Here is a 27,277-nt window from a genome sequence, read left to right as displayed (position 1 = left end):
CCTTTTCCTGTTTCTGCAGGAAGTACTTTGCAAGGCTCAATTTCTGACTAACCCCTAAATCTCACTTTTCAAAGGAAAAGATACCAACTCATTTTCCTTGAACTCTGCAGAGCTAGTTCTTGTGGGGAATTTTTACGCTATAGGAAAGGGTAAGAATTGGTATGGAGAACATTTTCAAGAAAAATTATTTCTCTAAGGGCTAAACAACGCTTTTAATAATCAAATAAGATCAAGGTCAGAATGCTTTGTTATTTGAACACCTCCTGAGTTCAAAGGGTCAGATGTAATTATTTCCTGCCCTTGCAGCTCAGGTAAGTCAGTTCTGAAGATAAACCTCTACAAATTAGCAAGCCAGGTTCCTCAGGTAAAGAGCTCATTAACAACATCCACATAGGTCTTCATTTCAGGGATCTAGAAAACAATTGCTGGTCCTGTTCACATTTCCTCATCTCTCTGTTTCTTCAGTTCTTGCAATCTGGATTCTGCTCACATCATTCCATTCCAAATTCTCTGGCAAACATTGCCAAACCAAGGAGCAGTTTATGGTCCTTAGCTGGCTGTACTCCTCAGCTGTGTTTAACCAAGCTTCTCTTCTCCAAATTCTTTACTTCCTTGACTTCTCTGACAGTACACTCTCTGGTTCTCTTTGACCATTCATTCTGTCCTGTCCTTAAATTTGGGGAATATTCAAGTGTTCATGTTTGGATCTACTCATTGTGTGTCACCCTTTCTCACTGATTTCATGCATGCTCTTTGTGTTAACGAATAACAACTACTGATGATTCCTATATCTCTTTCCCAGGCCACAAGTTTCCCTACATTTGAGTTTCAACATTACATACTCTTGTCCTCAACAAATGTTTTCCAAAGCACAGCCACTGAGCCAGTGTGAATTGGTATGAAAGAGCTTCTAACAACATTCACATGTGCTGTAGCTCTCCTCCACCATGCCTGATGCTGATTTCTAACCGTCAGTCCATATACTTCCTTTCCTCAGATAAGTTTATTTCAGGAGCATGGGGGCCTTTGCATGTCGTTTCCTCCTTCCCCTGTCTCTGTGCCTCAGTCAGGTATCACTGCAGCATCAATCAATACAGTGTGTGATTTGGAAGCTTGCCCCACCAAAGGAGAGATTTACAGTAAAATTTACTAGTCTACCCTTTCTAGCCAATTAGATATACTTTGCAGGGTATCCTCTGAGTGTCTGTTTCTTAGAATTGGCATCCAATCTTTGATTTCTTGTTTTTTATATGCAAGAAGATGTTTTAAGAAGACATCCTTTTATTTTGCTCTGTCCTTCTGTCTTCATATTGCCACACATTCTCCACGCCATTTCCATAATCTTATTTATTTGAAGAAACTCGACCTTTCATCATGGACATTTTGGTAGATCTTCCCTGTGCCATGTTAACCTAGGGCCCTGGAGAAAGGGCAGTGAGCTACACTGTAGACCTTGGCAGTCCACTGCACAGCACTGTTTCAACAGTAATTAATGTCCCCTGCAGGATCCCTGTTACAGAAACATTTTGACTCTCTTCTCTTGCACAGGCCTAAATGATGCTTACGGGCTCCCTTGAGAAGCTCAAATTGATAGAAAGCACAGCCATACATTCTGTAACTTCCTGCTTTAGACATGTAGCTAGGGTTTTATCTTTACTGCACTTTGGAGACACTCTTGACTCTTGCCTATAAAAGACCCTTGGGTGTCAGCTCACTTCTGGTTAAGACTATTCTTAACCTTGATAAAGTTGCTGTTGTGACGATTTGAGGTGGTACTCTGTAAGGCAGTCTCCAGGTCTGTCTTATTCACTGCCCTATTGCTAGTACCTAGCACATGATACTTAGGGGCTCACTAAACATTTGTTGGAGAAAAAAAAAACATGAATGGCTATATCCTTATACTTCTCAGCTAATAACTTAGGTCCCCTTTTCTCACAAAGGCTAAGGCAGATGTGATGCATTCCTTAGGCAACCAGAATGTGGGTTTGAGGATTCATCTTGAAACCGAACAAATTTTGATAATTACAGAGCAAGTAGAGCTGCTTACATTTTGCTCTGTTGTGTCAAAGGTCACTTAGTCCCTAAGTCTTTCAAAGAAAAGCCTGGACAAGTTACTGAGCATGACCTCCTGGGCTGGTTGCCCAATAAATTTGCTTTAGCATTAGGTTATCCTGTAGTTTAGCAAAAGGGAGTCATCCAAGAATAGACGCTAAAAGCCTTTTGATGGGAATAGGAAATAGGGAATCTGATTTCAGGTAAGCCTATGGGAATTTCCTATAGCAAGTTAGGTCCTAGGAGTGACACATCATGGTGGGCATTTTGCCCAGGCTTTTCAGATTGCCTTGTAAAAAGTCTCAGGAGGCTAAACTCAGTTATCAGCCTCTGCAACCATAAAATTTCAGGGACACATTTCCCTCATCAAGCACCCTTCCAAGGACACTGGTGAGCGTAACAAGGTCTCCCTTCAATGAGTAATCAATACCACTGCATTTGGATCACAAAGAACTCAGACAGTTGCTCTTTTCAAATCTTTGTTTGCAGCACATAACTCTTCACCACCTGCAAGTCTCTATCTTTATATTCAAATGGCTAAAACCTACACACTCTACACCAGAATTTTCCAGTGGAATTTTCTGTACTAATAGAAATATTCTATTCTGCACTGTCCAAAATACTAGCCACTAGCTCTATGTGCTACTGAGCACTTGAAACACGGCTACTGTGACTGAGGAACTGCATTTTAATTGGATTTCATTTTTTGCTTACCTTTACTTTAGTTTCAGGGGTACATGTGCAGGTTGGTTATATAGGCAAATTGTGTGTCATGGGAGTTTGGTGTACAGATGATTTTGTCACCCAGGTAATGAGCATGGAACCTGACAAGTAGTTTTTTTATCCTCATCCTCCTCCCACTCTCCACCCTCAAGTAGCCCCGGGTGTCTCTTGTTCTCTTCTTTGTGTCCGTATGTACTCAATGTTTAACTCCCCCTAATAAGTGAAAACATGTGGTGTGTGGTTTTCTCTTCCTGTGTTAGTTCACTTAGGAAAATGACCTCCAGTTCTAGCCATGTTCCTGCAAAGGATAGTATCTCATTCTTTTTCATGGCTGCATAGTATTCTGTGGTGTATATATACATTTTCTTTATCCAGTTTACTGTTAAGAGTATTAATGTTGATTCTATTTCTTTGCTGTCATGAATAGTGCTGCGATGAAGATACATAAATTGTGGTAGCACAATTTATATTCCTTAGGTTATATACCCAATAATGGGATTGCTGGGTCAAACGGTAGTTCTGGTTTTTTTGTTTTTTGTTTTGTTGTTGTTGTTGTTGTTGTTGTTGTTTGAGACAGAGTCTCTGTCACCAGGCTGGACTGCAGTGGCACAATCTCAGCTCACTGCAACCTCCGCCTCCCAGGTTCAAGCGATTCTCCTGCTTCAGCTTCCCGAGTAGCTGGGACTAAAGGTGCGTGCCACCATGCCCAGCTAATTTTTGTATTTTTAGTAGAGACCGTGTTTCACCATGTTGGCCAGGATGGTCTTAATCTCTTGACCTCATGATCTGCCCGCCTCGGCCTCCCAAAGTGCTGGGATTACAAGCGTGAGCCACCATGCCCAGCCTCTGCTTTAAGTTCTTTGAGAAATTGCCAAACTGCTTTCCACAGTGGCTAAACTAATTTAAATTCCCACCAGCAGTGTATAGGTGTTCCCTTTTCTCCACAACCTTGCCAGCATCTGTTATTTTTTGACTTTTTAATAACGGCCATTCTGACTAGGATGGGATGCTATCTCACTGTGGTTTTGACTTGCATTTCTCTAATGATTAGAGATGTTGAGCATTTTTTCATTTGCTTGTTGGCAGCATGTATGTCTTCTTTTGAATATTGTCTCTTGATGTCCTTTGCCCTCTTTTTAATGGGGTCGTTTGTTTTTCACGTGTTAATTTGTTTAAGTTCCTTATAGTGAATTTCATCTTGATTCATTTAAGTTCTCACATGCTATTAGTGGATACTACTGGACAGCTCAGCTTTACACAATTGAAATATATATAAACACAAAAGAGAACAAGTGAAGTAATACTTTAAGTATTCTAAAATTATAAAAATAATATATTGTCAATAAAGATAAATTTAAAAATAGACACATGTAAGAGGGAAATGCTAAAAACACTCCTATCTCAACATCTAAATGTAAGCACTATTGACATTGTGACATATGCTCTTTCAGTTATTTCTCTTCCATTGTATGTTAGAAACGAAAATAGTGCAAGACAGCCAATATATCTTCAGAATGATCAAGGGAACATGAAAACCCCAGATGAACTCGGTTTAAATGGATTATAATCGGTATGCCAGGATCTGCCCCCTGCACAGATGACAGGCCAGGTGGCCGCCCTGTAGGGTGAATGACCACTCATGTCTGCACATAAATCATTTCCCCATAAACTATCTTGATGCCCTATGTTCCCGTAGTATTTAGAATGGTGTACATCTGTTAAAAGCTAAATATTATGTGCAGCACTTCACATTTCAGCTTTTAGCATTTTATGGGGGCACTATCTAGACTGTCAAACCCAAGGCTGGAGCATTTAAGGAGGCCTAGGCAGCTAATGGGCAGTGTTTGGCCACTGGCACAAACAAGGAAAGAACACCTACTAGGGAGAGCATCGGGAGACCCATCTTCATATTTTAGTCTAGGACAGGGTCATACATACTACAAAAGTTCATTCATTCATTCATTCACATATCCATTCAACGAGTAATTTGTAAGTACCTATTCTATGTCAGGGTCTTTGAGAGGGGAATGGATATATTGGAACTGTGGAGGCCAGGGGAAAATCTCCTCTTATCCGCTGTAGGTTCACTGAAAATCAACTGACAAAAGACAGATTAATAGGAGAAAAGGTATACAGATTTATTTGGTTCTAGTTTTACACGGAGCCTTCAGAATAAAGACCCAAAGATACGGGGAAACTGCCCATTTTTAGGCTTGGGTTCAATGAAGTACGGACAGCCATGGAGAAAAATGACTGGGCAGAAAGGGTATGATCTAATGTTAATAGACTGAGTAGGAAAGTCCAGCAAAGTCTGTCTGTTTAAATTCCTCTTAGCTTCTCTGTGCAGTATTCCTTCCTTCTGGGTATGCAGCAGGACCCTCTTGAAATGGGGGTCTTATGACCTACAATCAAACAAGATAAGTCAGATCATTTTTTAAAAATTTTTAAAAATTAAACTTAAGACTGGTTAGATTTTGGCTGTGTCTCTTTAGCAGCTTAAGCAGCAAATGAAATTCCTCCTGGAAGAAGTATGCATTCTTTATCCCGCCACCAGCTTACAGTGAGCCCAGGCTGGATTGCAGCGGTGTGATCTCAGCTCACAGCAGCCTCAACCTCTAGGGCTCAAGCGATCTTTCCACCTCAGCCTCCCTTGTAACAGGGACCACAAACCCACAGCACCACACCCAGCTAATTTTTGTATTTTTAGTAGAGACAGGGTTTCACCATGTTGGCCGGGCTGGCCTTGAACTGCTGGGCTCAAGTGATCTGCCTCAGCCTTCCAAAGTGCTGGGATTACAGGCATGAGCCACCACCACGCCTGGCCTAGACGATTTTTTTTTTATGGCCAGTTTTTACACAAAAAGGCTGGGGGGAAGTTAGAGTAATATTTTTAGGTTTTATGGCTGGCTTTGGGGAAAAGGGGTTCTGGTTTCTACAATCTGCCTTGGGGAAGATGGATTCTAGTTTCTATGTCTGGTCTTGGGGGAGGATGAGAGGCCACAGACAGGAGGGCAGGAAAATGTCAGAGAAAATCTTTTACTCTGGGGGATGCTTTAGAGGCCTTCATCTGGGGGTATCATTTTCTGATCCCCAACAGGACAGAATCATAGTCTCTCCCTTGGGAATTTTCGAATCAAATATGCAGACAGACAATAAACAGGGGAACAAATTTTAAAATATTCAATTACAAGTTGAGAAAAGTGCTATGAAAGAAACAAAATGTAGAAATGAGAGTAAAGGAGAAGAGGGACAGGATGGGTCAGGTCATCAGAGAAGGCTTCTTGGAGACAGGACCTTTAAAGAGAGACACGAAGGCTGAGAAGAAGCTAGTTCTGTTGTGCATGTGTGCATGCGTGTCCATGTGCAATCAAGACTGAAGGCACATGGGCTGAGGGTTTTTTCTTAAGTTTCCCCCAACAGTTGGCTATGGCCTCAAGTGCAAATTAACGGGGTGCCAAAAAACTCCAGCATCCAGATAAATAATACTTTAATGCAATATTTTAAAATCAAAATTAATGCAAAACATTCCATCATAGACAAAAATATTCTAATTGTAACTAAAGACAGTATCCATTGCAGTGAACACCCTTGTCTGGGCTTCAGTGGACCTGGGGTGTTCTCTGGTTGTGCAACATGGTGAGTCAATGCACACAGGAAAGCACATGTTCATAGGGAGGAAGAGAATTCTGGCTGGAGAAAACACGCAAAGGCCTGGTGGGGCAGAGCTTGCAGCATAGTGAATGATGGAAAGGTGACTTGACTGGAAGTTGAATTAGTAAGCAGGGGTAGATCATGCAGGCCTGCAGGCCACATAAGGACTTCAGTGTTACTTCTGAGGGAAACGGAACAATCATGCAAAGTTATAATCAGGAGGGAGATATGATTCTAGTCGCTAAGAATACAGCACTGAACACAGTCTGAGAATGTCCTCGTCCTAAAGGAGCTTCTGTTGTAGTGGGAACTGAAACCAAAGGAAAGGAAAATTGAGTTTAGAGAAATTGTGGAGAATTCAGTGGTGCCCTTGAGGGTACTGGAGGACTCTGTGAGGCAGATGATGTCAGACAGGGTATGGCTTTTCCTATGAGCCCCAGTATCTGTCTACCCTGCCAGGAAGAGGCTTTACCTGGTTCTGGCTCCACTTTGTCTGAATCTTTCTTTGCAAACTGTTGACTTGTTTCCTAACCTGATAAGCATTGTGTTCCTGCCAGACAAATCAGTTAGCTAATTGTCTAATTACATCTGAAGGCATTCTTCTAGTATTGCTGTTCCTTTCTTTCCTAGTTCAGATTATTAAGGGCTGCAAATTTCAAGCTACCGAAAGTCAAAACTCACTCTAAGCCAGTGGCAGGATAAAGAATGAGTACTTCTTCCATTTCATTTGCTGCCTAAGCTGCTAAAGAGACACAGCCAAAATCTCACCAGTCTTAAGTTTACTCTCAACTGATTTCTTGTAGAGAAGCCTCAGGAATTCACTTGGCCTGTGCCCCACTCAGCCACAGACCAGCCGCTCATCCTCATTCTTGTGACTGGCCATCACCACTCCTGGTAACACAGTGCAAAACTGAAGGGGGTGCTTAGAATGAACTTCCAAAGGGAAAAGGACAGGATGTCCAGTTCATTTTCCTTTTTAGATGTAATTCCTAGACATGAATTGGACAGTTCCAAGTTCAAGGAGGTCCAGCTGGGAGCCAGAGGGCTGTGGGCCAGGATGCCACCCACTGATTAAAGTCAGAGACCAGGCCAGGCATGGTGGCTCACGCCTGTAATCCCAATGCTTTAGGAGGCTGAGGTGGGAGGATCTCTTGAGGCTAGGAGTTTGAGACCAGTCTGAGCAACATAGCGAGACAGACATCTCTACAAAAAGTTTAAAAATTAGCCGGGTGTGGTGGCATGTTCCTGTAGTCTCAGCTATGTGGGAGGCTGAGGCAGGAGGATTGCTTGAGCCTGGGAGTTCAAGGCTGCAGTGAGTGGATTGTGCCACTGCACTCCAGCCTGGGTGACAGAGTGAGACACTGTCTCTAAAATAAAATTTTAAAAAAACAAAATAATAAATAAAAGAAACCAGGCAGCACACTGACCAGTACCAGAATCTGGTCCAAAGACAAAAGGACACAGATGAGAGGGGCTGATGGGGAAGCAGGAGAGGGATTTGGGGAGCGGCTGGGATTCAGGCTAGGGCTGTAGTTCAGGAGAGAGACAAGCATGAGAGAGGATGTGTGAGGAGATGGGAATCAAGACTGAAGGCACATGGGCTGAGGGTTTTTTCTTAAGTTTCCCCCAACATTTGGGTATGGCCTCAAGTGCAAATTAACAGGGTGCCAAAAAAACTCCATCATCGAGATAAATAATATTTTAATGCAATATTTTAAAATCAAAATTAATGCAAAAAAATCCATGACAGACAAAATATTCTAATTGTAACTAAAGACAGTATCCATTGCAGTGAACACCCTTGTCTGGGCTCCAGTGGACCTGGGGTGTTCTCTGGTTGTGCGACATGGTAACTTGCTCTACCTTTCTGCCTCTCAATTTACAGAGAAACAAACTGAATGCCAGAGAAGTGCTCATTCTTTTAAGGAGCCATTCATTAGATCAGATTCTCTTGGGGTGGGAGGAGGGGTGCGTTCTGGACATCAGTAGTTTTAAAAATTCTGCCCAGTAAATCTAATGTGCACCAGAGTTAAAAAGAATTAGGAAATGATGACCTGGCTCGCAAGAGTAATTCTAACTGAAGTGTAAGTGGTTAAGAGTAGATTCCTTTATTTCTCCTGCCACACATTGTCAGCACAATGACAGTAATACTGTTGGTTGAGGGCAGCATGACACCAGCGCTGGTCATGGGAAAGGATAAAGCAATGTTTACTGAGTGCGTACTTCCTCCCAGTCAGCATGCTGGGTGCTTTTTCATTTGGTTTAATTCCCATGATGATCAGATGAGGTTGGTATAATCACCTCCACTGAAGAGATGAGAAAGCCAATGCCTTTATATAAAGAAGCCTTTCATGAAAACCTTTAAATAGCATCACAAAGCAGAATCATCCCAGGGAGCATTGGACCTACCTGCTCATTCTACGGACCCTACAGAACTGCCCACATGTCTGCCCTCACAATGAACATTCAGCACCACCTAAATACAGCTCTCTGGTTAAATAACTGGGGAGTCACACATTCTCCAGCAGTTTCCAAGTGATTGGGGCAGAATGAGGGAAAACAGAGGTTGAACTGGCTCTGAGGTCTGTTGAGAATATGACTACGCCTGGTACGAGGAAGTCCATTTGGGGTAAATTGGCTCCAGCCCGGATGATTCCTCTGAGAAAAGATTTTGCATTCCCTCATTTTGCTTCCCCACCTCATTTTCCCCACAATCAAAACATTTGAGCTCTAAATCTGTGCCAAGCACTGAACATCCTTTGCACAATATTTTTAATCATCTTAACAAGCCTATGTGGTAGGAATTATCATATCCATGTCATTCATGACCCGAGGCTCAGTGATGCCAAGGAATTGCCTGGCTTCTCACAAGCTATAGGTAGCAAAGTTAGGATTCAAAGTCAGGTGTTCTTACTCCAGAGCATGAACTCCAAAGCATGGCCTACACTGCATACTCTTTTTTTAATGCCCTAGAACAGAGCAGATATACTGTATACTCTAATGCCTTTCTGTCAGGAGCAGCTATTTGAAATATGGTGGGCTGGAGCCACCTTAGTCAGCTGGCCAGAATGTGGTACAGTGGGTATCACTGAAGACCCAACAGCTTCTTGTTGATAAATAGCATAAAATTCCCACCATCTGAGTATTTTTCCATTTAAGGAGACAGCATATTTTACCTGGGTCAAGTGGTAGTTTATTTACAGCCCAAGGAAATACCAGAAATTAAGAACCTTCTATAGTTTGTTTGACATCAGCCCATAATTATGTAAGCTGATTTTTTAGCATCCTAGTAACTTTCCACTTCAGTCTAGATTGGAAATATCCCCTCGCCTCCTAAAAGCTGGGGTATATTATTTTTGCAGCATCAGCCAGAGGATGCAAAATGACAGCAATTTCAGTATTCAGAGTTTTTTCTCTTCCTCATATTTAACTCAAATAGACCCTTCATCTTTTGGTTTCCATTTCCCCAAAAGTGTGAGACCCAGAGAAGATGCTTGAGGCCAAGGACTGTATTTTTATCCATCTTTGTTTCTCCAGCACCTAATACAGTGTCTGACATGCTACAGACATTCAGGAAGTGAATGAATGATGTGTGCTTGGAATGTGAAGGTGCTACAATGACCCACCATTGACATACTCAGAAACATTTTTTCTAGAAGTGCAGATGATTTGCAGTAAGCCACCATGTCATCCTTTAACTTGCTTCTCCTGCTGTTTTTAACTGCTTTCCTGCAGCTAGATTTACTGACAGCTCCCCAGTGTGGTCTCAGGGTTACCCTAACCCCACTAAGTCTTGAGTAGATCATGTTGGAGGCAGGAAGTTTATCAGTAGCTTAAGTCTCCACCACCTACAGGGGCTTAAGAAAGGATAAAGTCTCCAAAGCAGGATTCTGGGTGATAAGCTATATCTTCTGGGTTCACTTCAACCCTTCAGAGTCTCCAAATACATCTAACCCTCATGACAATTGTGTAAGGTAGGTATGTGTGCCTATTAGGATTAGGTTTGCTTGTGTAAAACAAAAACCCAATACAATAGATTCACCAAAGAAGAGTTTATCTTTCTCACATGACAGGAGGCTGCAAGAGCATTCAGGGCTGTCTTGTGACTTCTCCAGAGCCATCAGGGTCTTTGGCTTCTTTTAGCTTTCAGCTCTCCCAGGCTGAGCCTGTGACTTGGGGCTTCCTGCTCACTAGACGGCTGTTTTTTCTTTCAGCATCCTGAATGAGTTCCATGCACAAAAAAGGGGGGAAAGGATAAAGGGAAAAAGCAAATGCTAACTGAATTGACCCCTTTAACACATTTTCCTGCAGCCCTTTGCAGGAATGTCTGCTTAGCTTACTAAACATACCTGGGACTCTGGGGATGTAAGTGTTTTTAATCAGTTAGACTGTTTCTAAAATAAAATTGGGTTCTTTTCATAAGGATAACAGGGAGGTGAGACTGGCATCTAACAGTGTCTTGTCACAGTATGGCAGCATTTGGTGCTCTAGGAAAGAGCCCTGGGAGCCCATGATTTTAGGGTCATGGTGATTCACCCCACCTCTGGGTAACTGAGTCTACAGCACCAGTCTTCTGTCATGTTTCCCCTCTCCTCACACACCCTCCCTCATATGTGTCTCCCTCCTGAACTAGAACCCTACCCTGAACCACAGTCACTCCCCAAAGTCCCTCTCCTGCTCCTGCCTCAGCCTCTCTCACCACCACATCAGGGTTCTATTGTCTTTGGACCAGATCCCGGTACTGGTCAGTGTGCTGCCTGGTCTCTGCCTGAATCAGTGTGTGGCATCCTTGCCTGCGGCCCTCTGGCTCCCAGCTGCACCTCCTTGAATGTCAGACTGTCCAGTTCATGTGTGAACTTGTCCAGAGGATGACCAAAGGCCTGTTTCTACAGTCAGGTTGGTTTCAGTACCCAGGAGTCAGGAAAAGAGGATCTAATGTCTTGTGGTAACAAAGTTCCAGAATGCTTTGCATTTGGCCCTCTTGGGGCTGGATGTACTACCATACTTGGAGCTTAAGTGAGGTAGCTTTCATCCCCCCTCTCACATCACCTGACTGCTGAAGTGGCATCCAAGATGTCCGGGAGGTAGGATTTCAGGGGGCCAGAAGGCATGTCATTCTCATCTAGACTGACTGTTGTGTTTTATTCATGAGAAACGGAGGTCTAGAAAGGTGGGATTAATTTCTCTAAAGGAAGCAGAGCTGCACCCACACATATGGGATCTCAGCCATGCAGCCCATAGGAGGCATGTCGGGGTGAGCTAGGTGCCTGAGACACTGCTGGGATTCTTCCCAGAGCCCTCTCCCAGCCTCCTTCACTACCAAGAAGGCAGAGGGAAGGGTGTGAGGGTTGCTACCGAGAGGATTTCCACATTCCTAACAAGGAGAGCATTTTGGTGGAGAGTTGAGAAGACAGAACCTCAGGTGAGTCTGGTGCTGTGTGATTGAATAGAGAGAAATCCAGACATTAATGGTTCCAGGGCACAAATAGGAGGTCCAGGGCAATGTGGAAATTGTTCGAGGTGCTCAGGGTTGCATAACAGAAGGAACAGTAATGGCAGGTAACATCCATTGAGCACCTACTGTGGGCCAGGCACTCTTATTAGAGCTTTACCTGAATCAACTGACTGCTCATAGCAGCCCTGTGAGTTCAGTACTGAAGGCCCACAATCCTATATCCAAAATCCTTGAGGCCAAATGTGTTTCCAATACTGAATTGTTCATATCATAGAAAAACAATATGGTGCCTACACTGTGTATTATGTAATGATTCCCAGAGGGGTCTAGGGCAGCACTTAGTAAACAAGCACATGGACATTTCTGCAGCCAGTGGGCTAGACAAAGCCCACCAAAACCATCACATTGAATGTGACACCAAATAAGTTTGAGTATGCCACTTATGAAAAAGCTTTTGGTTTTCTGGGCTTTGGGGATTTCAGAGCTTTCAGTCTACATCCTTATCCTGATTTTCCAGAGAAGAAAACTGGCAGTGTGTCTCCAGCATCTGTGCTGTTAACTATTTTGTTCTGCTGCCTGATGACAATGCGCATGTATCATACCCTGTACATCCCATGTCGCTGTGATATATGTGGCCTCGTCCAGTCCTCGAGGAAAGACTGAGGAAGGGGGAGCAAACTCTGGTACATCTCTTTAACAAATGGTGAAATCGAGGCTCACAAGAGTGGTATCTTGTTCAACGGCACACAGTGGATGGATAGAGCCGCAATCCAAAGCAAAGTGCAGGTCTGCAGGCTCCTGGCTCCCCTGACTACCTGATTCCTGTGCTATTGGGTATGTTCCTTAGGAATTATTTGAAGGAAGAGTAATAGGAAGAGAAATGTTATTATAATATTTGTGGCACTTGGAAGAATAGGTTCGCAGTGGTGGCAGAATCAGAAACATGGAAACCGATGCTAACTTTTTGAATGAATTGTAGAAGAGGAGAACGTGGTGTCTTTTTATCATCCCCAAAGGAACCAAAATGTTCTAACCAGTCGAGCAAGAGATGTGACAGCATCTGCAGCATTTGTTCTCTGAGACCACAATGATCTCTCTCACAATTGGGGTTATCTGAGGTCTCCTGCCTATCTCCAAGGGTGGCTGAGGAAGCAAACAAGCAACCAAATATTGTCCTGATGACTGAAAGGTGAGGGGCAGGAAGCCTCTGCTGTTGTGTCCCAGGGACCTTAGACTAAATGTCAGAAAGCCTCAGCCTCAGAGAGTCTTGAGAAGAGTTGTCTGTGCTACTCAGAAAGGTGTCAGAGGAGAGAGCTGCAGCCTCCCGGTCTCCCTGAGGCCCCAGAGCAGTCGGCCTCCAGAGGGAATAGGTGAGGGATGCAGAGGATGCTGGTTCTATCTTTGTGCTCAGAACACATGTAGCCCTAGTGTGGACAGGAGAACAGGCAGGGGTTGGAACAGTGGGGGAGTCAGGTGGCCCTGGGTGATCCTGGGAAGGATGGAGGTAGGAGGGACCTGGGAAGAACTTCAGGACTCTTCCATCTCTCATATCACCACATCGCAGTGCTCGCATTCCAGCAGGAATCTCTGCAGATGTTTCCTTTTCTGGCTTATAGCTATAGTTTTTCTTTGATGACCAACTGGCAGCTACCTACATGGTATTACTTAAGGGCACCAAAAAGTCCTTTTGGTATCTCACAAATATCTCATCATTAGAGGGACTCCTTTGTACTGATGCAAAAGGGACTCCTGATGCAAGAGGGACTCCTTTGACTCTGCAAAAGACATGGAAGGATTTTGTGAAAGAAATGCTTTACATATGCCACCTATCTATCCAGAATGGTCTCTCCTGGCTTTTCCATCTGTTAAATTTCCACTCATCTTTCAGACCTTCCCCAGACCTGTGGCTCTTTCCTGAATGCCCGCAATAGTATTCCTATATCCACCTCTATTAGAACTGCTGCCACTCTGTAATATTGTTCTGTTTACAGATTGGTCTTACCCACTGGATAGGGGCTATAATACAACTCACAAGGGCTAAATTGGGCAATATATGTAAAGTGCTTAGCACAGAGTAGACATCAAGCAAATAACAGTTATCTTATCTGGCCTTCTGTCAATTATTCAATTGAACTGTTTCTAATATTCACTACTTTCCTTCCTGCTTCCCTAGCACCATACTAATACATTCCTCTATTACTTTAAGAGCTTCGTAACTGCCCTCTGTGCCTCTAATATCTTTCTTTTAACTTTTATGTTTCTTACAGGCTGCTGGCTAATGAATTCCCCTAAGATATTTCTGTCTTTATATTCTTCCACTATTCAAGGACTGCAGTGGCTCCCAGTGTTCCACTGCATTAGCTCCAAACTCCCAGCAGCATGTCCAACAGTCCATTTGCTCCCCACAAACCAAAGCCCTTACCAACGCTTTGCAGGTGACCCAGTCCCCCCATGCACCAAATGTGCTGTGCTAATGACTTGCTCCAGGACCTCTGTTCTCACCTTCTAACCCACAATGTGCTCCTTACTCCACACCATCTTCCAAATCCCTCCTTCCAGATGTAGCTTACATTGGATATGCTCCATCAATCAATTACATACTTTAAGTAGTCAATTAATAATCACACATTGAGTAGTGCAGCAGGGGAAAGTATAAAGGAGACCCTCTGAGCTCTCAGGAGCTGAAGTCCACATGGAGGCTCACTGCATACTCACATCCAGTATCATTAACTTCTCAAGATAAATGCCAAGTGTAACCTACGTTTGGCTGGCCCTCTCCTCGACCTGATACCTTAGGACTGCAGTTGCCTGGAAAGTTTCGCCTAAGCATTTCTGAAAGTTGAAAAAGGTGTCTCATGTGAGGTCATCAAGAAATCCTTGCAGCTTCTCTATCAGTTAGGCATGCTTTTGGCCCTAAGTAATAGAGCATCCGATAGTGTCTCCAGCAACAAAAATATTAAATGTCTCACAACGGGAGAAATCTGGAGGCAAGCAGATGCAAAGCTTAGTGTGGGTTTAAGAATGACTGATAAATGGCAAAGTTGACTAAACTGGGGCTATGAGGTTATAGGTCTTTAAATTCTCCCTGACTACTGAAAGGATATGTTCCGGAGGCAGGCATGTACATAGGGGAGAAGACGGGAAATAAGGAATCCAGTGACCCGGTTGCAGATAAGAAAGAATATGAGCACTGATCTTTCGGGGAATAAGTGAACTAAGTTGGTACTTTAAAAAAAAAGGATGTCTACTATGCTTGACATTCTACCACATTGGTAGTCAATTGAAAACAACAAACAAGTAAAGGGGAGTACGGGCACTTTTATTGCACTATACTTTCCTATCTTCTTTTTCTTCCTAGACTCCTAATATCTGTGTATATGTTTAAAAACTCAGTTATGTGGTCAATAATCAGAGCTTTAAAGAATCAATGTCCACATATTGTGGATATTGTGTGGCTGCTGGTTAGATTGTCAGTCACATTGTTGACGGCCTACCCAGCAGTCATTCTCTTCTTTTTTCTTCTTAATAGAACTCAAATGTTCTTTAGGTCTGAAGCCAGCCCTGTGCAGCTGTGTATCTCAGAAAGGTTGAGCCTCCCTGGATGGATCCTGGCAACGTCCTTAAGGACCCAGGCTCTTTTCAACCTTTGGCTTCACCATTTTGGCCTCTTGGCCTTTCATCCTCCTGCTTGTACTTCACAGCCTCTAGACAGCTGTCATCACTGAAGACATCAGGAGTGATTGAAAGGTATGAAGCAAGTGGAAGGGTCAAAAGGCTTTCTCTTCTCAATGCTTCGTCTTTTTCTTGAGAAAGGGAAGTTGCCAATACCCAGCCATCATGTTAGAATTCCCTCCTCCAAGTATAGTTGGACCCTACTGGACTTTTTTTTTTTTTTTTGAGACAGGGTCTCATTCTGTCACTCAGGATGGAGTGCAGTGGCTTGAACATGGCTCACTGCAGCCTTGATCTCCCAGGCTCAAGTGATCTTCCCACCTTGACCTCCCAAGTAGCTGGGACCACAGGCACACACCATCACGCTCGCCTAATTTTTTTAAATTTTTTTTATAGACAGAGTCTTGCTATGTTGCCTAGGCTGGTTGAACTCCTGAGCTCAAGCAATCCACTGACCTCAGCCTCCCCAAATGTTGGAATTACAGGCCACGGTGCTTGGCCTGGAAACTCTACCTTCTTTCGGGCACAATCATCCCTTATGTTAGTGTTGCCAGGTTTACAAATAAAAATGTAGAACACCCAGTTAAATGTGAATTTCAGAGGAACAACAAATAATTTTTAGTATAACTATGCCCAAATGTTGTATGAGATATACTAAGAAGTTATTTGCTGTTTCTCTGAATTCACATTTAAGTGGGCATTGTGTATTTATCTGGCAACCTTTTCTATGGGTGCTGCCACAACTTCCTCCGGGGACCACTGTTTCCCTAAGGAACTGCCCCCACAGGTGGCCTGGAGACCTCAAAATGCCACAGCACCAGGATGTTCAATGAGAAGGTTGCCCTGAACACCTCTCTTCCCCTTTTGTTTTACTATGTTCATGCAATCCCAAAGAAAAGTCACTTGTGCCTCACTGTCTTAATACATGTTCAATGAAACATCTTTTTATTTAGCTTTTAGCCACTCCTCTTTGAGACTCAGCCCTGAGTTCTGGGAGTGGAGCTGAGCCAGAATAAAAATGCAAATGCAGACACGATGCCATTCCCAGTTTCGCCTTTGCCCTCTGGAACCAAGGTTTAGCCAGCCTTGTCTGTCTGCCTCGACTCTGACCTTTATCAGGGCACTCCAGTCCTGCTCTCTTAAGCAGCATGTTTTTAGTTCATGCAAACAGACCCAGCTGTCTGTCTACACAGGCATGTCAGAATCTTCCAAGTAGGTGCGTCTTAGTCTCAGAAGAGATGCATGCATTGTGTGCTCTTCAGAGGAGGGATAAAAAGCCTTCACTTCTTGAGGCAGTCTTCATGGAAATTAGGATTTGGCTTGGTCCTCAAAAGGAAGGGGAGGGACAAGTCAAAAGGCAAAAAGAGGATATGGCTGACAAACAGGGCTAAGTGTGTTTTCAGGAGATTGAGGAGACCAAGACTGAAGCAGGGATTGCCTGCTATAAAGTTGGGAAATGAGATTGAGTACATTCTGGGCCAGATTATGGAAGACACTGCAAGTAAGAAATGACAGTATGTTTGATTTAATAGGAAAGAGAGCCCAGTTGAATGTGAATAGAAAGAAATATTTCAGATGATATGATGTAGGCTTGTTTTTACACTTCCCCTCATTATTCCCCAGTGTAAAGGTAGATCCCTTAAAGACAAACACAGTACCCTTTGTTGAAGATATGCCCTCTTCTGCCAGTTAGGAAATCTGAGCCTTTAAAAGAATTTACTATTTCTAGCTAAAGTCTTTAGCTCCTGGAGTAAACAGTAAGATCACCTAGTATTGGAGAAAAAACCTATTTTATTCTTCAATATTAAAATTAACATCAACTTTAACTCAAACACAAGGATGTTTCAGGGCAACTTTCATCCTTACTAATTCTCTGACAGCCACTTCCTTCCTCCTGGGCCCGGGCTTGTTTACAGGGGATCTTCTGGGTGTGTGTAGTTTCCTCCCCATTTCCCACCCACTGATAAACACAGTGCTGGCCTTCAACCACTTAACCCCTGCAACACACGCAGGATTTTCTTGCCCAACGAATTGAGTGCACCCTGTTTTCTAGTTACACTGTTCTGAGAACAGTACAATTGAGCTCCCCCAAAGTAAATCCCCTCCCCTTTATGTACCTTGTCTCTCAATGGTCCCTTCCCTATCCAGGGGTCTGGTGACCTCTATCCCTAACATCCTGCTTTAAACCCTGCCCTGAAAAGGATATGATTAACTATTTCACATAATGCCTGGAGATGCTCACATGGGGGTGGGGAGGAACCTGGAAAATTGAGATGCACAAAAAAATACAATACAGCCCTCTTCTAAGACCTTTTCTTCTCCCTTAAAAAGAAACCCCCAAAACTCAGGAGGTGAGGGGATGAGGTAGGGTCAGGGGAGGATTCCTTGTTACTTCTGTTTTTCTTGAAATTTTTCCAGTGTGACATTCACATGTTTACTAGGATGTAAATGGTCACCAAAGGTCAATATGTGATTGTTCCAGCAAAACAGGAAAGAAGTCATGTCTAACATAAGTGAATCTCACAGACGACAAATATTGCATGTGCTTATTCATATGTGGGAGCTGAAAAAGTTGGTCTCATGGAGGTGGAAAGTAGAATGATGGTAACCAGAGGCTGGGAAGGAGTGGGTTTGGGGTGGGCGTGGGGAGGTGGAGATGAGGAGAGTTTGGTAAATGGGTACAATCATACAGTTGGATAGAAGGAATAAGTTTTAATGTTTGACAGCCAAGTAGGGTGGCTAGAGTTCACAACAACATATCATATATTTCAAAATAGCTGGAAGAGAGGACTTGAAATGTTCCCAACACATAGAAATGATCAATGTTCATGGTGATGGATTCCCTAAATGCCTTGACTTGACCATTACACATTCTGTACATGTAACAAAATATCACATGCAAGCCATAAATATGTACAAATATTATATATCAATAAAAAGTAGAAAAAAAATAAGTAAAGCTCAAATTAGGGGGATTTGGGCAGCAGCCATCGGAGCAGGTGCTGTTTCTTCAGGCCAGAGGAGGCCTTTCCCAAATGAGCAACAGGGCCAGGCGCGGTGGCTCACACCTATAATCCCAGCAGTTTGGGAGGCCAGGGAGGGCAGATCGCTTGAGGTCAGGAGTTCAAGACCAGCCTGGCCAACACCTTGAAACCCTGTCTCTTCTAAACATAGAAAAAATTAGCCAGGTATGCTGGCACACTCCTGTAATCCCAGCTACTCTGGAGGTGGAAGCATGAGAATCACTTGCACCCGGGAGGTGGAGCTTGCAGTGAGCTGAGATAGTGCCACTGCACTCCAGCCTGGGCGACAGAGCAAGACCCTGTCTCAAAAAAAAAAAAAGAGCTTCAGGCTTTGCTGAAGGCCGGAGTGCTCCTTGCATGGTCCTTTAGCTTCCAACCCTTCACTTCGGTCATCAGAAGGATCTTTCTAATGCAGTTACTGTTATTTTCCCACATGTTTACTCAGGAACAGATAATACATATACATGGCACAGAATTCAAAATACCTCACATGATTGAATAAAATGTAAGCCTGCTTCCTTTTCCCACTCCCTGGTTACACTCTTCCTGGAGGTGACCTCTATTATCAGTTTATTTCTTTTTTTTTTTGAGACAGAGTCTCTCTCTGTCGCCCAGGCTGGAATGCAGTGGCTCAATCTCAGCTTACTGCAACCTCCACCTCCCAGGTTCAAGCAATTCTTCTGCCTCAGCCTCCTGAGTAGCTGGGACTACAGGCGCGCACCACCACGCCCAGCTAATTTTTGTATTTTTAGTAGAGACAGGGTTTCACCACATTGGTCAAGCTGGTCTTGAACTCCTGACCTCATAATCCGCTTGCCTCGGCCTCCCAAAGTGCTGGGATTACAGGTGTGAGCCACCAATCAGTTTCTTAAATATCCATCTTCCAGAGATATCTATGCATTTTCAAAAGTAGAATCAGAGTTATTTGGAAGTCTTTGATAGGCTTATTTGCTTATTTTTTCAGATATATCACATCCATGTGGTTCAAAAATTAACAAATTTAAGAGATAACCAGTGAAAAGTCACGCACCCAGCCCTGTTCCTAGCCTTCTTCCTGGTTTCCCTGCTATACCACCACTTCCCCCACCCCATCCGGTAACTTTTGTTATGTTCTTGTGAATCAGTGCAGACGTTTTAAAGGCACATGCAACCAAATGCAATTCCTATCCCCCCTTTAAAGCGGTTCTTTAACTTGGGACTCTGTAAAGACAACAAAAAGAATTATTTGAATAAGCAAACTATGCATTAATAGAATTAACTCTATGACTTTATGAAGCAGTCAAGCTCGTATATATATTGCATATTTGTAGCTTGTTTTACATATATATTTACATATAATATAAATATATATTATATGTATATATGTGTGTATTATATATAAAACAAACTACAAATAATAAACAAATTTAACTGCCTGGGTTTCCTTCACTTCAGAATATTGTGATCCCCTTAAAAGGGACCCTCCCCGACTATTGAAAGTACTTAAAAGTTAATATTACCTGAGCCCCTACCAATCAGAACAGAAGCCCAGTTAATCAGAATCGCTGCCAACAGTGCATACAAGGGTACCTGGTGTACCACACAGCTGGGTCCTGCTACCCATGAGGCCTATTTGCCCCTGGAGCAGCCCGTGAGATTCTAGGACCAAGATGACTTACCACCTATGTCGATCTATAGTTTTGCCTGCCACACGCAAGGGTGGTGTTCGTAGAGCACTGTGGCTTCTGATGGGAGGAAGGAACTCTGCTCAGAGCCCTATCGTTCTGAGGACCACCTTATGTAGGGGGTTCCTTGGTTTCCCCCTGGCTCCAGCATCCTGGATTTTATGTAACCATTGCATTTTCTCTCATGAATTGGCCCATGTAACATGCTTTGTAGATTACTGCTGAGTTTACCTATTTGGGAGGCCAATCTAGAGAAGAATGTCCCAATTGCAGGCTTGGGATCAACTGTGCCCCTGGGGCATTGGCTCCTGCTCTACTTCTTGAAAGGCCTTCCCCACGCAGCCCTGAATTTTGAAGTCCCACCCGTCCTTTAAAATCCAATTCAAGTGTTTCCTGAAAACAGTTCAGCTCTATCATTCGAATGTGTGTCTTCTTCTTCTCGGCGGCTTATTGCTATTTCTATCATACCATCACATTCTGCAGACAGTTGCATTCCAGCTATAATTATATTTGTTTTTCCCTGCCATAAGACTGCATATTTTGTGATCTTGGCTATTTATCTTTGTGGTCCCATGGCATAGCTTAGCAAGGTGCTCAGTGCGTAGTAGGATCTCAATAAATATTTTTTTAAATAGAATTGATTGTTTGGTTCAGTCCTCATTCTTAGCATAACTAGATGGCGTAGGGCATAAAAGGAGAGGGGAAGTGCTGAAAATCGCTTACTTGACAAGTTGGGTTTTTTTGTTTGTTTGTTTTTGCTTTTGCTTTTTAAGAGGCTTTCAATATGGACAGCATAGCAGGATGGTGAAGACCTCAGTCATCTCTGGCCTTGACACAGCCCAGATCCACACTGAAATTACTATTATCTTGGGCAAGCTATTTGACCTCTCTAAACTTCAGTTTTCTCAACTGTAAAATAAGGATGAGAATAATAATGCCTACCTTATGAACTAGTTAGCACAGTGGCTGGCAGTAAACGTTCAATCATTATCATTTTTAATAGTTTTTATTAGGATGACTGTCTCTATCATCCATCTCTGTTTACACATGGCCAGAAAGCTTTGACAATAGCAGCTGAAAACAGGAGCGCTTTGAACCAAGGCTCAGACCATTTCCACTCCCAAGCTGCTATTTGCTTGGAAGGAGGGAAATTAAAAAGCCATTAATGAAACCTCAGTGAGCCTTCATTTCCCACTGGGGAAGCTGGCTGAATAATTGTGAAAGTTTTGTTCAAGTCTGTTCTTTGGTTCAAAAATACACATTCTCATTTCTAAGCTGACACCAATACTAGGAGCCATGGGGCACAGTTTTAAATTTACTATTTGCTACAATACATGAGTGTTCTTAAAATATAATTTTTAAAAATCTGTCCAATTATCTCATTTTAGTCTCAATAACAGAATGACAGTTAAGCTTAAATATTATGAAGGAAAGTTTTCCAACATGAAGAAACTACAAGGAACACTCAGATAGCAAAGGGACATGGAAAATTTACAATTTCTAAAGCTAACTTTTCAGTTAGACTGCAAATACAGTAAAACCTTGCAAAAGTTCAGGAAGCAGAGACTTAACAACTGGAAATTGCTTATCAGTTGTGCTGGAAATTTCCACTGCTTCTTTTGCTGTGGAAGGGGCTGTACAGTGGGGAAGTACTGTCTCCACGTGTGTGTGTGTGTGTGTATGTGTGCTGCCTCTTCAGCAACCCTTCGCAATGCTGTGTCATGTTCTGTTTTCCTTCCAGCTTCCTCTGTCTTCCAGCATTTCCTGCAGTCACCAGAGGGCCCTTGCGTGGCTTGTTTTCCATATGATCAATGTTCTGTGGTACATGTCTCTACTCCCACTATCTGACTATTAATACCTCCATTGCAGATGCATTATTGATACTTATTAATGAAACCGTGTTTAGAAAAGCATAATAAGATATATATTGGCTTGTATCAACAAAGGAAATATTAATCCAAGTCAGTTGACAGTTTATGCAGAATGATAGTTCAAACCCTTAGGAACCCAGGATAGCACTTGAACCGAAGCCCTTTTTTAAATTATAGATGATGAAATTGAAGCACAGAGAAAAGAAGCAATGTTCCCAAGGTCACATAGCTAATTAGAAAGTCTGGCTTTAGGACTAAAAATGTATGGTCAACCACATAAAGAATAGAGTGGTGGCCGGGTGCGGGCTCACGCCTGTAATCCCAACACTTTGGGAGGCCGAGGCGGGCAGATCACGAGGTCAAGAGATAGAGACCATCCTGGCCAACATGGTGAAACCCCATCTCTACTAAAAATACAAAAATTAGCTGGGCGTGGTGGCACGCACCTGTAGTCCCAGCTACTCAGAAGGCTAAGGCAGGAGAATCACTTGAGCCAGGGAGGCAGAGGTTGCAGTGAGCCGGTATTGCACCACTGCACTGCAGCCTGGCAACAGAGTGAGACTCCTTCTCAAAAAAAAAAAAAAAAAAAAAAGAATACAGTGGTTACCTACTATAGTCATGGCCTGCAAATTAAGAAACAGCATGGTTCTTTTCCTTAGGGAGTCATGTTTGGGAAACAAAAATATCAATATGGCATGTTTAAATTCTATTTGGGAAGTAGCACCACTAAGACAAACATTGCAGAACTTAAATACCAATATAAGTGTGGACAAAAAGAATAGACACGCCTCCATAAGTGTCTACCTTTTCTCTAGGAGCATGCCGACCAGGGTGAAGACTACAGCTAAATCACAGGTGGCTGTGGGTGTGGTCGAGAATAGGAAAATGACACATCCTGGAACTGCAGGGGCCAGTTTGTCTAGGGCTAATATGAGGGCCAGTCTGGGGGAGAGCTGTGGAGTAGAAGTTTGGCTAAAGGGGAAAGAATGGAAAAGAGGCAGGAAGGTACCTGCCTGACCTGCTGGGGCTGCTGTCTTGGTCTTTGGGGAACTGACTGAAGTGTCAGGAAATGTTCTGCTTTCCTCTCTGGGCAATTACTACATGAAACAACTTCTGGAGCTCTTCGTATTGCTCTGGGAACATGGTTCCCTGCGGTTGGTGGGGAGGCTACAGGCTTTCCTGGTCGGGGGTACCTCCCAGGGCCAATCTCACAAAGGCACAGCGAGGGACCTAGCTGGAAGCACATTCAGAATCATTCTTCCAGGTTGAGGGGCGTGTTGCAGTTGGCAGGCTGGCTCTGCACAGGGATGGCCCCGGGTTAGTACTGCAGATTCCGTCTGCCATCAGCTTTAAACTTTCCTCCAAATCAAGTCGGGATTATCAGCTGTGTGACAGGAAATGGCTGTGGTCTGCAATTGTAAGTGGATCTGCACATCAACCTTTTCAAAACCTTCCCAGACCTCCACTCACCACCAAAGGAAAAGAATATTCACCCACCAGCAGCAACAGCAGCAGCAGCCCCTAGACACCTGAAATTCCCCCCCATGATAAAGTCATTTCCTGGGATTAAGTTTATCTCATACCTCCAGAGAGAAAAACTGAAGCTCAGAAAGGGTAGGCAGCTCATTGAGAGAATCGGCATTTGGATCTGGATTTTCAACATGGATGCCAGTGTTTTGTTTTGTTTTGTTTTGTTTTTTCTACTCATCAGCACAGCTCCTATTGCTTCAGTGTGAATTTATCAGGCCAGCTCTTGTGCGTGAGGAGAGGGAAAAAGGGGGCAGACTGTGGATGGGCAGCGCAGGGACACTTAGAGGTGCAAGAGAAGCATCATTTCAGCCTAAGCTACAGCTAGCCAGAGCAAAATTAAAAATTCATTAGTGTTTGCCTCCTGCTATCCTGTTTTCCTCTGGAGGGATTGGGTTGTATCCCCCTCAGGGATATTTCTGAAGGAAGTTGGATAGCTTGGGCTATCCCAAAGACTCTAAAAAGACTTTCCTTAGCACCAATGGCCTAATGAGGTTTTTACAAAGGCCACATTTGACCAAGAGGTGGATGAATATGACATATACAAGATTCTTTCTGTCAGTGACAGAAACCCAAATCAAACCAAAATAAGCAAAAAATAAATGTATTGATTCACTCAACTGGAAAGAACGGGGACCTCAAGAGTGACTAGACTCAGAAATTTAGAGGATGCTTTCAGATCTCTGTCCATTTCAATGCCCTGCTTCTGTCTGGATTGGCCTCATTCTCTCCGACTAAATATGAGCTCCTGCAGACAGCTGCAGGCCTACATTATTCCAGTTAGTGACCCTGGAGGAAGCAGAGAGCGGCCACCTTCCAGTGTCATACTGAAAATTTCAGGGCAGGGCTCTGAATAGCTCTGTTTTAGTCAGATATCCAGCCTCTGAACCAACCACTGCAGCAAATTTCATGAAATACTCAAATTGGCCAGACTGGGATGTGTATTTGCTTATGGGATGAGGGTAGTCAAGTTCCCAGCAGTAAATAGATGGCTCACTCAGACTAAGGAACTTCAAAATCGTTCAATGACAGGACCACTCACAAAGGTGTGCCAGCATCCAAGGAAGCCAGCCAAGGGAGTGCAGAATTTCAAGGCTGGAAAGCTCTTACCATCCTGAAGCCTGAGGGTCAAGGGGAAGGGGAAGTTCCTGGAACGAGGAGAGGTAACCATATGGAAAGCCTCCCTGACAGACAGCTGCTGTGGCCTTCAGTAGAAAAGCGCAGCCAACTGTTCCCAAGCTGGCAGAGAAATCACTAGGAGAAAAAAATATCTCTACCTCCCTCTTCTTCCTTCCTCCAGTCTCCTGCCAAAAGCTTTCATGCTCAAACCCAAAGGGAAGCCAGAGAGAATGGGACCCCTTGATGCATCCGTGCCAGCCAGGAAGGTGTAGAGAGGATCTGAAAGGGCAGTTAGAATATATTCAATAGAGTACTATGATTGACATCCCCAGCATGAATAAAGAATCTTGAAGAGAAGACTTACAAAGGAAAAGCAGGTTGCTCCTACCATAAAAAGGGAGAAAAGTGCTGAGCAGTTCAACATAACAAACACCCATTACAAATTATAGGGAAGGAGCCTGTGCCCAGGGCCTGAGCATGATAATTTTACAACCAGATAAAGGCTCTGAGATCCAAAAGACATCACTGCCAGGCAGAAGTCCATAGGACTGGAAGACCTGACTCTGTCACCAATGCTCTGCCCATCAGAGCCCACTATAATCTCTCTCTCCTCTCAGTACCCACCCACTCACAGCAGAAGCCCTCTGGGCACTGCCATTTGTGCCACTGCATTGCTTGATCTCTGTTTTTACATAGGCCTTAATTCCTCAACTAGGTTTAAAACTGGCATCCAGCCTAGGGATTCATACCAAACAGATGTTTCACAAATTTGGGCAATAAAACACTGCTGACTCTAGGCAGAGAAAAAGTGTGACTTTTTTTCAGGTCTTTGAGCTCTATGTCTCCTTTTTTTTTTTTTTTTTTTTTTTTTACTCTCATTAAATAAGTAATGCAAGATAGAGGATAAAATGGGTCTGGTTTGGGGGCTGGTGAAATGGTGCAATTAAAAAATTTTAAAGGCCTGGCACGGTGGCTCATGCATGTAATCCCAGCACTTTGGGGGGCTGAGGCAGGCGATCACCTGAGGTCAGGAGTTCGAGACCAGCCTGGCCAACATGGCAAAACCCTGTCTCTACTAAAAATACAAAAATTAGCCGAGCGTGGTGACACATGCCTGTAGTTCCAGCTACTCCGGAAGCTGAGGCAGGAGAATCGCTTGGACCCGGGAGGCGGAGATTGCAGTGAGCTGAGATCATGCCAGTTCACACCAGCCTGGGTGACAGAGGGAGACTCTGTCTCAAAAAATAATAATAATGATAAAAATTAAACAAATAAAAATCAGTGGCTTGGACATTGGGAGACCAAGGCAATGGCCCAGCCCCAGTAAACTGTGTGGCTCGCGAGGCCTGTCATTCACTCTCTCTGGGTCTTGGATTCTCTTCCCTACTAATTGAGATGCTTCAGTGGCTTATCAGCTTCAGTGCTATTGATATTCTGGGCTGCATAATTCTTTCACGGGGGCAGGGGCTGCCTGTGCATTGTAAGGTGCTTAGCCACATTCCTGGCCTCTACCCACTAGATGCCAGCAGCAACCTCCACCTCCACCCCACCAAGTATGACAAACAGAAATGTCTCTAGAGATTGCCAAAAATGCCCTGGGGACAAAATTATACCTCCCTCTCCTCTTGAAAACCACTGGGCTAGATGGCTTCTGACCAGTTGAAATAAAGGCTTGGTTTCATGTTTTCGAGATTGAAAATAACAAGGACAAATACAGGATGGAAATTTTCTTTTATATCAAAGTCAGTGATGATAAGGCAGCTCTTCTCTGTCAGGTTATTAAGGACCCAGACCTCTTTTATCTTGTCGTTTTACCATCCACAGGGTTTTCTCTAGGCTGGTCCAAGTTGGTCTGCCACTGCATCCAATCAACAGGAAGGAAGAAAGGGGAGAGGGATGAGTAGGTTCATGTAATCACTCTCATCTCATTGGCCAGAATTTAGTCACATGGCCATAGCTAGCTACAAAGAAGACTGGGAAAGATAGTCTTTCTAATGGGCTGCATGATCCCAGCTTAATTCATTTAAAATCATAACTTGGACTGTTCTTTACCTACTTTTTTTTTTTTTTTTTTGGTTGGTTGGTAGGGGAAAATGTTTGGGAAATGGGTCCTCAGCGAACTTGGGGAGGTGGGAATTCAGTTCTCTCCATTCTCTTTATTTCCTTCCCTTCCTCTAACCATCAGAGCCTCCGAGGCCTGGCTGTCTGTGTCATAGATAGAATTCCAGCCGCCTGACAGATCTGTCCAAAAAGCTCAGAGCTGGTTGACTTCATACTGAGGAAAAATTCTGAAAGTCAGCTCTCAGTTTTTTAGTAGTTATAGAAAGAACTGCATTCTGCTGAGGGCTCTGGGAGTCAGCCTGAAGCCATGTTTAAAGAGGCTTGTGTGAAAAGAGAGATGGAAGAGATTTGAAGATCAAAGTGAGCCCTGAAGAGTCAGATTCTGCCCAGAATTGGATGACTTCTGATAGCAATGGTGGGAGCATCCAGAGGCAAGGGGAGAATTGAAACTTTTTGCAT

The 27,277-nt window shown here is 43.5% G+C and overlaps 1 long non-coding RNA gene across 2 annotated transcripts in view; it reads right to left on the bottom strand.

Moving 5' to 3' along the window:
- Positions 1-27,277, bottom strand: part of LOC117980308 (uncharacterized) — an 85,442-nt gene that overhangs the window by 8,187 nt on the left and 49,978 nt on the right. Inside the window, exon 3 of one of the 2 annotated variants that reach the window (XR_004671575.3) lies at positions 4,893-5,177. The exons of the other annotated variant lie outside the window; for it this stretch is intronic. This is a non-coding gene — a long non-coding RNA (uncharacterized LOC117980308). Of the gene's footprint in view, positions 1-4,892; positions 5,178-27,277 lie in introns of those variants that run through there. 2 annotated transcript variants of the gene reach the window in all.

This window comes from Pan paniscus, chromosome 4 (assembly GCF_029289425.2).
Source record: "Pan paniscus chromosome 4, NHGRI_mPanPan1-v2.0_pri, whole genome shotgun sequence".
NCBI lineage: Eukaryota > Metazoa > Chordata > Mammalia > Primates > Hominidae > Pan > Pan paniscus.
The sequence above is the reverse complement of the archived record's forward strand: the minus strand, read 5'-3'. Positions and strand labels throughout refer to the sequence as shown.